Source organism: Vidua chalybeata, chromosome 9 (assembly GCF_026979565.1).
Source record: "Vidua chalybeata isolate OUT-0048 chromosome 9, bVidCha1 merged haplotype, whole genome shotgun sequence".
Classification (NCBI taxonomy): Eukaryota; Metazoa; Chordata; class Aves; order Passeriformes; family Viduidae; genus Vidua; species Vidua chalybeata.
Genome location: NC_071538.1, coordinates 20,498,610 through 20,510,577, shown reverse-complemented (window position 1 = coordinate 20,510,577; position 11,968 = coordinate 20,498,610). Strand labels below are relative to the sequence as shown.

The 11,968-nt window shown below is 38.7% G+C and overlaps 1 long non-coding RNA gene across 1 annotated transcript; it reads left to right on the top strand.

The window, feature by feature from the left end:
- The first annotated feature begins 4,596 nt into the window (after positions 1–4,596).
- Positions 4,597–10,857, top strand: LOC128792511 (uncharacterized). Its single transcript, XR_008432430.1, has 2 exons — positions 4,597–4,734; positions 10,587–10,857. It is a non-coding gene; the product is annotated as an uncharacterized LOC128792511 (long non-coding RNA).
- Positions 10,858–11,968: the final 1,111 nt, after the last annotated feature.

Genomic DNA, 11,968 nt, shown 5'->3' with positions numbered 1-11,968 from the left:
GCACAGATCACTGTAGCACCAGTTACACCTGTCTAGTGTCATGTGTGTAAGAGTGCTTTCACCAAACCCAACTGATGAAGAGCCAAAGTTACCTGGAAGATACATCACTACTCTTTTGTCCTTAGTGACTTGTGTGTTAAAAAGCTGCACACCAGATGTGTCATTTCACTAAGAAGCCCTGTGAAATTAAGAGTGCCCAGGCCTCAGATGAATACATGGCTCTTGGCTTTAGGTCATAATTTCTTTCTTGCTAAGTCTAATTTCTTTTCTCAGTTGTACCAGATCAATCTGATTGATTTAATGGGATTCGTGAGATATTCATTTTTCTGAGAGCCTACTATATTTATAGGCAAAAAATACTGTTTTGCCTTTTTTTCCTGAACATTTCTGTAAAATAGCTCCACCTTCTAGGGGTCTACATTAAATTTTTTAATACTACAGAGAATCCTTGATTTGCAACGGAATATTCAGAGAAGAAGAGGCTTCCTTTGCAACTACACCTCCCATCCTTCAACTTTACAAAAGTTTCCTTCACAAAGTTCCAAACCACTCTGGTTTAGAGGCAGAGCACTGAGAAAGCTTAACACTAAGTTAAACTTTTTTTTTCCTTTGTACTGGAATGTGCATTTTGGGGCAGGGTTGTCAAGCAAGAAAAATAACAGAAGATCCTCCACAGAAAAGGTAATTTTCTAGCAGGAATTTCTGTTCATAACTATTAAATGCTCACAAGGAGCTGGGTTTATTGTTTATTTGTTTTAAAACTAGAAGCAACCTTCAGTTCCACATTCAGAATTTGTATGTCACGTTTCAGCCTGGAGCATATTTTTACGGTTAAGTTATAAACCCTTAAATTAAGAATTTATCATAAAAATACTCAACAACTCTCTCGCAATAACATCGAGAACATCACCACTATAATGATAAAAATGATTAAATGCTATCATTCTGTTCAAGATGTTGCCAACAGATTTTGTGTTAACTGCCTGCAATTAAAGGTCTGTCTCTTTTAATAACAACATATTAATGTGAATTCTGCCAGTACTTTTTCAGCTTCCAAAATATTATTAAAATAAATATGCTCAGGATGAAAAAGAGTAACACAAACAAGAAAACAGACTATTTCACAATGATAAAGCCCTTGGCAATAGAAAGTTCAGTTTTATAATAAGCCTGAATTCCTTAATACAGTTTACCCAGAGCAGGAGACAAGTTCTGTACTAACCTGATTTAACATGCCTGCCTGGGAGTATTGAGCATTCAAAACATTGTACTCTGTAACCTCCTGGAGCATCCTAATGAACTGGGGGAGCAAGATTAAACTAAAATAAATATCTAATTTTTTTTAAGTATTACAGAGGGGCAGTAAGATTTCTACTAGTAGTAGGATGAATATTTTTTTCATTCTCTTCATTAGTCATTACAAATAAATTAGCTAACTGCTAAATAACAAAAAAAAAAGACAGGCACTAATTAGAGTAGTGGCTTAGTCAACTGTGTGCATTCAAAGTTAAAACTTAATTAGAAGTTAAAACTATGTTGTTTTATTGATGTGTACTTAAGATTTTTAGCCCTTTAAACATTAAATGGAGGTTCACTTAGGAAGGGACATTACAATGAAACATTTAAATACACTGCTAATTTTCTCCTCCAGTTAGTGATACTTGCCTTTCTCCTGACACAGTCACTAGAAAAAAAAAAAAAAAGAGCAAAATGAGAAACCTGCCAAACATGAGGAAATATTTTTACCTTTTTCCTAGAGTAAATTACTGTCTCTGAATTGCCACTCTTCTTATTCCAGTTTTATTCTTTTCATTTGTTGGCAAGGGAATTCATAAGCTCCAGCCTTCCTCCTGCCTCCCAACAATGATACTGGGCTAATAAATTCTTACTGCTTTTTTCCACCTATCAAAACCACTGCATAAATCGCTGCCTAGGAGTCCTCACCACTGAGCCACACATACTTCTGACCCCCCAGGGGAGCAGCAAGCAGAACCCTGTGCCAATCAGCAATTATAAGATAATGGTACTAAAAAGCCTGAACCTGGCAGTTATTCAGTTGCTCTGCCAATGCTTGTAGGACTCTTTTATGTGCCTGGGAATTAAGTAATTAACAGACTAATTTATTGTTCACTATAAAGAATTTCTCTCTCTTTAGTCAGGTTTGACATCATCAAAATTCGCCACCACATCAGAACATGCCAATTGTTCATCCTCATTTCCAAAAAACAAAGAAATCCATGAAAACACTGCTTCATAGCTTAAGCTTGCTTTGGGGAAAAAAAAAAACCTAAACCATAAAAAAATCACCATCACAATATGAGTATTGTCCTCCAGTACAAATATACATGCTTTAAATAAAGGGAGTCCTAAATTGACAAAACCTGGATAAGCCAAAACTATCATTCCAGTAGATGGTGAATACATTGGTGCTCCTCACTCTGCAGAGTAAATCACAAATCTGTTCTTAACCAGGCTGCATGGGATAACCTAGAACATTTTCCCTACAGAAGCTAGGTCATTGCTACAAAGAAAGGACAAGTTTAAACTGTTCGTTGCTGATTGCAATGAACACTGCTGCCTTAGCCTACAGTCCAAGCCACAGTCAAGAGTGTTAAGGCATGGTATTACAACCTGTTCTCTAACTGATACACAGTATTAAAGCTTCACCTGCATTGCAAATACATATTCTGTTTAAACAAAAGCAGGAGAGGATACATTAGAAGAAGTGATGACTGCAATATTATAGTAGTCATCATGGTCAAGGGTGAATTGTGTTCAACTTCATGGATTAAATACTGATAGAGAACAACTTTCTGATTCTGTACTCTAGGTCTTTTCTTCCAATAGAGGAAGCCTGCCAGTTGATCTCTGCAGAATGTGAAGGAAGGAATCAGCCAAATTGCAACAGAGGAAAGAAAAAAATAAATCGAAATAAGCTTGGAAAACAAAGAATTTGAATTAAAGATGTAAAATCTCCTTTACTAATTTTTTTTTTTTAATAAATAGGATAAATACCTGTTGGAAACAATCAAGGTATATCCAATCCTGACTCAGTTCAGGTTATTGACCAGTTGTTCTCTCAAGACTGCTCCAACTAGGATATTTTTGGGATTTTAATATCTGCAGTGTTGTTCTTGCACCTCTTCTGGTTCAGTCACATCAGTCAAATCAGTCTCATCAGCCAAAGTTTAAAACATGCCAATATGACCCCACGACTCTGGGTTATTACAGAGCAGAAGAGTCAAAAGAAAACTTCTGGGACTGAGAGGGCTGAGCAGCCTGCAGGGTGGCAAGGAAGGTGTATTTATCAAAAAAAGAATCACAGAATTCTGGTAAGGCTGGAAAGGACCACAGTGGGTAATCTGGTCCAACCTCCCTCAAGCAGGGTTATTCCAGAGTGCACTGCAGAGGATTGCATCACGACAGTTCTGGAATATCTCCAGTGAGAGAGACTCCACACCCTCTGGGCAATCTGTTGCAGTGCTGTCACCCTCAGAGTAAAGAACTTCTTCCTCGTGTTCAGGTGGAACTTCTGTGCATCAGTTTCTGTCCGTTGTCTCTTGTCCTGTTGCTTGGCAGCGCCCAGCAGAGCCTGGATCCTCCTGGGACACCTCCCCTCACACACTTGCAGGCACTGCTGAGGTGCCCTCTCTGTCACCTCTCGCTGAGCAGCCCCAGCTCCCTCGGTGGCTCTTGGCGAGATGCTCCGGTCCCTTCATCGTCCCTCTTGTCCTCTGCCAGACCCGCTGAGGAGCTCCCTGTCTGTCTTGTGCTGAGGAGCCCAGAACTGGGCACAGCACCTCAGATGTGCCTCACTGGGTCTGCGCAGAGGGGCAGGATCACCTCCCTTGACCCTCTCACAGTGCTTCTCCTAGCATTGTCCTTGGCCCTGCTGGCTCATGGACAGCTTGTTGTCCACCAGGACCCCCAGGTCCTTCTCTTCAGAGCTGCTCTCCAGCAGGTCAGCCCCCGGCCTGTGCTGGTGCCTGGGATTGTTCCTCCCAGAGCAGGAGCCTGCACTTGCCTTGGTAAAGTTCAGGTGGTTCTTCTCTGCCCCTTCCAGCCTGTGGAGGCCCTTCTGAAGGGCTGCACAGCCCCTGGGTGTTGGCCCCTGCTCCCAGCTTCGTGTGGTCAGCGAATGTGCTGAGGAGGCATCGGCCCCTTCTTGCAGCTCATTTATAAATAAGCTGAACATCCCGGGCCCAGTTTGAACCCTGGGGGACACCACTAGTGACAGTCCTCCAACTTTGCGCTGTAGAAGCAATTGTAGAACCTTCCTGAGAATCACAGAAGATTAAGCCATGCTTTCCTGACTTGGACAGAGGAGAACTTCTTAACACTTCTTGGTGGAGGAGGCAAAAAAAAGGCCAAAGAATGGTGAATTTATTAAATCTAAAATGAAAAGTTATTAAAAGGAAAGCGAAAATGCATATCACTAATAAAAACCTGGCTGAAAAGTTGTATTGAAGGACAGCACAGAGAAAAATCATGATATCAATTCATAATACATCATGTAAGTATTTTTAATGAACTTTTTTTTAGTCCATAGCTCAAATCCTGACATTTATTATTTCAATGATTTCAGATGCTCTTTCCAGGATTTCTGTGAAAAAAAAAAAAGAAAGCCATTTTCAAACCCTGAAACAAATTGGCTCCTATATGTAAGTTTAAATTATCCATCACCCTGAAGGAGGATTCAAGCAAAATTGAAGGCCATCTTGATGAATAATCAAGGTAAATTTGTCACATTTTTTACTGTGCTGCATACTTCCAGAGTTTCATAAAAAGATCCACATAATTAGTTTAGCTTACCAGGAAAAAAAAAAACGTTGAATGACAAGGTCAGGCTCTTGCCCTTTCAGTAAATTAGAGAAGATTGCCATAAATTGCATAATATAATGAAACACCAATTTGCATATTTGCTGCTATATTAAAAGGGATCAGTTTTAGCTCGCAAAGCAGAACAAATAAAAACATGCATTTTAATAACTCAAATTACTCCTAGGAAGTGACCCTCAGCAGAAAGCCTGATTATCACTACTTAATTAGAAGCCTTGGAAATCTAAATCCTCCTTTAAATCCTATTCTGTGTACAGTGAAAGATGAAGCCATGAGTTTTGTCTTAGATTCAATATTTACTCTTTACTAATATGTTTGCAGGGGAGACTTTCCAAGCATTATGAAGACATGCAAAAAAATTAATATTCAAAGAAAGAGTGCATAAAACCTGTGCTGGCTTGCAGGTGCAAAGCAATTAACAAGCTGGCATTTGCAGTACTTTTAATTAATTAATTAAAAATTCAAAGCTGACTTTCATTTCTTTAAATGTTTGAACATTTTATCCATCAATAACGAACCACTACTTACTGCTGTGCTACAACAGCTGGTAAATGAAAAACTTAGTCCAACACTGTAAAAAAAGTGCGCAGGAATTTCACATTTTGCTTTCTCCTTGCAATTTAAAAATGCACTAGATTGCAAAACTCTGTATGATGTGGAAGTGGACCTTGTGTGTCTGCTAGCTGTAAAAATAAATTGCATTTGGTATTACAGTTCAATCTAGAACAGGAATTAAAATAAAAGTTTCAATATAAAATGTATTTCGGTTTAAATTTTAATTTAACTTGAAAAATTTAATTCTGTCTGCTTTGGGAAGTCAAGAGATTTTCCTCAAGAATAAAGCATTCTGCCCTAATCTTCAAAGGTTAAAATTATACTATAAAACAAGATCTGGAGTAATTTCTAAATGGTTGCAAATAATAAATAATCATAAAAAGATGCTGCTATTAAATTTACAGGTTGCTATCACTTGAATGAAAAAGGCATTTTTTTCAGCAGAAATAATTTGATCAGTATGTATTTAAAATACACTATCATTAATATACTTTAATTAAAACATAAATACAACATTGCTACCTCACTAGGCATTCACTCAGCTGGAACTAACTGTATTTGCTTAATCTACAATTTTAGATGTATTAGCAAAAATAAATGTTGGTGAATGTAAGAGCCTGATTACATATCTTGGGTAAATTGGTGATAATGAGTCAAGAGACTTTGTGTTCATTCACATATATTAGAATAAGAATCATTATGAAATTAAAGCTAAGATTAATCCTGCTAATGACACCATGGAGCATCTGGGAATAAGATAACCCAGATGTCAAATTCACTGTGATACTGTGCTGCTATTTGATAGAGTAACCCCTTGAAGTGTTCTTCTAAGGCAGCTAGCTGGTACCCCACAGTCCCAGCACTTGAAATGCAAATGAGTGACAAGATAGACTAATAATGAGAGCAGATTCTAGCAGTAAGGAAAATGAATTAATTAAAAAAAAAATCTGAACCACTGATAAGAACAAGCAGCAGGCAACCCAATGTCCTCAATTAGGGTGGATGACATCTGCAGTGTATTTCTCTCTAATAAAGCCCTCACTCTGTATTCCAAAGCACACGATTCTAACACTGTTAACATTTTAATGTCTTGGGCGTGCATGGTAACATTAATTACAAGATGATTTGGATGACTTCTGAATCTCTTTTATGTCTTCCACTGAGTAAAAATCTGAGTTGCAGCTTTGATATCATAAATAAAATGTAGAGACCTGCCAAGCATTAAAGCTCTCCTGAAGTAACTCAGATCTGCTAAGTTACATTAAACCTTTATAGCTAAGTAAAGAGCATTCTCTATGAATTTAAAGAGGGTCAGTGTCTATACATTTTAATGGCAAAGCTTTACACATCTCCAGCATTTTTCTTTAGACTGCAGCTGTTGTTGTTTTTAATTACTAATGAATTTAATCTAATGTTTTGTTGAGCTCAATTTACCTTCTCCATAGCATTTGTTCAGAAACTCACACCAGGATTAAGCAACTTGCTTCCTAATTTCCCCAGCCCTCAGTCTTCTCTTCCTGCTAACTGCTCTGCCCCTTGTCTGGAAAGAGCAATTGTTAGCACAAACACTCCCAAAACAAGACAAAGATTATCTCCAGCTGAAAAAAAAGCCACACTTAATTGTAGCACAAGCACCAGTGAGCAAACCAAGTGCAATCCAGGATCTCCATGGGCTTTTCTGAGTCACACTGATACATAGTGGGACTTCATCTCCCTTGCAGTTAAGCACACCAACCACCCACTGCCATCATCAGCAGCTGTGTAAATACACTCAGTGCAGTTGGGGAAAAAATGAACAAGGGACATCTTTTGTGGAGGGAAGACACCCAGTGTCCCTGGTTCTGTACTGCCCCGAATCTTCTGTACGTCAGCACAGTAAAAGTGAGGAGAAAGCTTTTCACAGTTTCATAGCCCACTTCATGTCAGTGTAAATGCAAGGAGCAAAGCCATGCAGAATGGAGCTTTTATTTTCTAAATGGGTGCCTGAAGCAATGAACTTGCACTAGAGTTTGGGTGGCTGAGTCAAGATGCCCAACCTTCTTGCAGCTTCACTTGCAAAACTTCTCATAAAACTTCACTCTGGTCTAAGTTATGATACACGGTTCAGTAAGAGCTTTCTGAGAAACATCACTGTAGGAAAGGCTTATATACATTTGAAAACTACCATTTGTCTGGGGCAAATGAGCAAATGCAAATATCTTCATCTCTTCTCTGACACAGAGACACATGTTGACCAGTGTCTTTGTGGCAAAGGTATAAGATTCAAACTGAGTCATTTCCACACGTAATTTGCAAGAAAAATAAATAGCAATATGTCAATCTGCAGTTAAGATTTGTGATCGTGAGATTTGTAATGAGAAGCCACTTAAACCATTTCACATGGTTACAAACTTCTTCCCTCAGCATCTTACATCTGTGCCCTTTTCTGATGACATTTCTGGGACACCACCACTAGTCTGTCTTCTGCTTTTGTTGGGTTCCACACACATACACGCTTCTCTGTCTTGCTCACCTATATGTGCAACCACATGCACCTTTTTCTTATTCTGTCCCCCTCCTCCCCAAATACATTGATAAGAGACATTTACTAGTCCAATTAATTTTTTATAAGTCTGAGACAAGATAATTGAAGAGAAAGTAAGAGGAAAGCAAACTGGCCTTGGGATCTCTGCCTTCAAATATATTTTTGGTGCGTTTTAGAGGGTAATTTATACAAAATCTCATTTAATGCAGATGTTCTTTCATTTTTCAACCTTCACAGCCTCAAAAATTAATGAAGCACTGAGAAATTTCAGAGAATGTCTTGATGTTAATAATTTTAAAACCTTTCTCTGAGGAGCATGGATAATAATTTCTACCATTATTTTGTTGCAGTAGATCTTGTCATCCAGGGGGAGCCAACTGCTGGCACAGCCATGCTCTCTCTATGCCTGAAATTTGGGGGAGGGGGGGAGGGGGAGGGATTTACTATTTAGAATTGAAAATATTTTTGTTGATACAATAAAAAAAAGTGCACCCTTTTAGATCCATCAGTCCATGGTCTGCTCAGTCAGGTACATAATTCACATAAAGTTGCATAAAAGGCAGAGGCTCTTTCCCCTGCACAAAGATTTGACAGCATTCACATCTTCAGACTTTTATTGATATTCCACAGCCCTGTGGATTTTCCTTTCAGTCCTGCTTTTTAGCTTATACTGGTTGTTCTCCTCTCAGCATCTCTAGATCAGCTGCAGGGAACTTGTGAAGATGGAATAATCCACCCATATTCTGAGCCATTCAGGGAACTAAAAATTTTGCTCAAGCACCCCCAAAATTTAGTTAAAACAAAGAGTTCAGCCTGTCTATAACCATAAGTAAATCTGTACTATCAGCTCTAGTTATTGGAATGTATGGATTATCCAAAAAATATTGTATTGCACACTCACGAGACGAAAGCACAAACTGCAAGTCATCCTCATCTGCTGTCCTTGGTACCTGTCCTGTCTTCGTTGGTGGTCTTTGCTAAGAGACAAAGACTGAGCTTGTCCCAAGCTACATCACTTATCCTATTAATCAGCATCTTAAAGACCATTCCAAGTGGCTTTTGAGCAGAAGACTAAGCACCCATTGTCTAAGCACGCTTCCATTTTCTGGAGAAGCTGTCTCCTCCTAAAAATGGCTTTGCATCCTGCTCTGCCTTTCTACTTCACCCTGCTCACCCCTGCAATGCCCTGGCAGTGAGCTGGAGGAACGAGAGTCTCCTTAGCTTTCATTCCTTGGAGCTGGCCTGCTTGGGTGCCTTCAGAGAGCACTGCATGCATGCTGCACGTTTTTCATCACAATCTGCACTAAACCCAAAATTTCAGTGGAGTTTTAAAACCCCATAAGCCTGTGTCTCTCCTCTGACAATACTAGCAGATTTGTTTCTTTGTGTTTTTCTGTTAGAAAATAGCATGGTGCACCTCCTTGCAAGACCATGGAGAAATTGTATAACCACTGGAGCTTTTTAAAATTTATAATATAAGCTTCATTACAGGAAAAAAATTAAATATGCATAAAATGTGGCTTTTTAAATAGCTGAAATGCTTGTAATGTAACCACAGGGACAAACTAGAGACCCAGAGGGGGAAGACCATAAAAGAGTTAATAGAACTACCCCTTAAAAAGGTAACTGCTTTATCTGCGCACCACCATTTTCACAGGTAGGTTTAGCAAATTGCAAGCCAGCAGGTTCCAAGAACAACTATACAGGGAATTTCCAAGGCAAAAGTTTAAGTCACAGTTACACAGGTCTTGTCTTTCCCTGTGCTTGGGCAAAATTGCCATTAATATTAATGGCAGACAGGCATGCATGTAAAGGAGAGAAACCCCTAATTAGTGTCGTAGCACATGCAACATTCCTAACAGGGAAACCATTTTGTATGCCCTAATTGCACAAAATTGGCAACAAGTTACCGTATGCATCTGTATCAAAGGCTACAGAAGCTCATGAATTCTCCAGTGGTAGGAAAACGTGCCCATACTGCAGAGTTTGGGTGACAAAAGCACTCTGTCTGTGTGTTATTCTTACAACCTCTGCTACCTAGCAAAGGTAGCCCTCCAGGGGTTCCTCACTCACCAGGGTGAGTGCTTCATGTCTCAGAGGGTAAGCACAAGTACCTGGGTTTTCCATCAAGGCAGAGAAAATTTTCAGCCTTTTTTTACTTAAACAGATCTGACTGATCCATCTGTGCTGATATGCAGATATTACAAAACTGCACTAAGAACACTGCAGCCTTACAAAAATATCAGAATTACACTGATCATATCAGAGAGTAGGGCCTTCTCCCTCTAATTTTCAGGAAGTTTCCTCATGTAATGCACTGCTACAAATCACAGGAAAGTGCGTTTGGCTGCAGAAAGATGTTCAAAGTCCCCGTCATGCACACTGTGATTTCCAGTAAATACAACACATGACAATTTCTGCAAAAATATTTCAGAACTCTTCTCACTTTTAAGTCAAAGTCAATATTTTTTTTCTAAGTAAAACAATAAGCCAACTTTATCTGCAAGCAAAGGTAAGTGGTTAAGTAGAATTCTATGAGCAGCAATTTTGTGATAATGTTTTTACAGATAAAACTCCTACATTCTTATAATATCTACATTTTTAGATTTTTAAATCTTTAAATATGCATTTCTTAAGCATCTATGTTTTCCCCTCCTAAAAACACCAGGACAAGTAATTCCTCAAGTAACGCAGTTGACTTCTCACTGATGCAACAGACTACATTTTTGCTCCAGAGATTCAGAGACAGAAAAATATCTTATTGAACATTTTTTCATTTTTAAACTGGAGAATGGAAATACTGTGCAAAACATTTTCACCTAAATACTTAATTGGAAGTCAACATAAATAGAAGACTGGCATCAACCTACTTAACAAGAAACATGACTGACTCACTTGATATTTTCTTCACTTAATACAGAAGTTTCTTTCAAAAAACAGATTCTTTTTTGTTTGTTGCCTTTCTTTTTCCTTTTAAGCACTAATCTCCATTCTTCTAAAACCAAAACCTGGAAGTAACCAAAGTCAAGTCTAAGAATGCAAACATTTAACTGTAGGAGCCCAGGTAGCAACAGCATATCCACTTCACCAATTACAGTAACACATATCTGCCCGTGTTATATTTCTGGATAGATTATTTGGCTCTTAATACTCAGCTTGGATGAGTTTAATGATTCCCTGGCTGGTCCACTGTCATGCCCATCTGTCAGAGTGGCATATAGCCCATTCACAAGGTAGAATGCCAGTTTCAACCAGAGCATGGATACTAACCAAAGACCAGTTTAGGAGGAAAGCCTATTGGACACAGCTAATGACACCTTATTTACAGAGATCCTCCTGGTGTCAAGCCGTGCCAAATTAAGAACACATGCTACATTACAAGGATCACATCTGTTAACAAATATTGGCACTTTGTCACTGGCATCTGCCTCTTTCATTAATCCTCTTCAGTAGTGAAAAGGCTGCCTCAGAAGAAGAGGTGTTCAGGCCTCATCATACCAGTATAATCACAGATTTTACTCATCAAGCATTTCCCAGTAACAGGCCAAAGTTTGTCAGCATTACCTCTGCACACATCTCTTCCCAGCAGTTGGCGATGCCCTGTAAAAAGCTGTGAAATTATAGAATTAGAATATTGATTCAAATTACCTTTTCCCATGCCTTTGAGGGTTTACTAAACCTATTGTCATCTTGTCAGCAACAAGAACAACATGATTGTAGAAAAAAAGAGTGACAAGTCATTAAAAAGTAGAGAAATTACTGTTGTATATTCTTGGTACAGCTGAGTTTGCAATCTAAGTAAAATATTGAATTAAATACCTCAGCCCAAATAAAAAACAAAATCAGTGAGGACCAAACATGATGTTCAACTTGATGGTTTTGGGGACTTCTTCACAGCTGAATTTAAGGCTTTGGGGGTCTTTTTGGTTTGGTTTGTTTTTTCAAACTGAACAGTATGGGTGTGTTACGGCATGGACAGCACAGGCCAGTACAAAAAAGACCTCTGTCCTGAAGGCGTGCAACTATGTAATTTCCACTTTATTTCCAGTT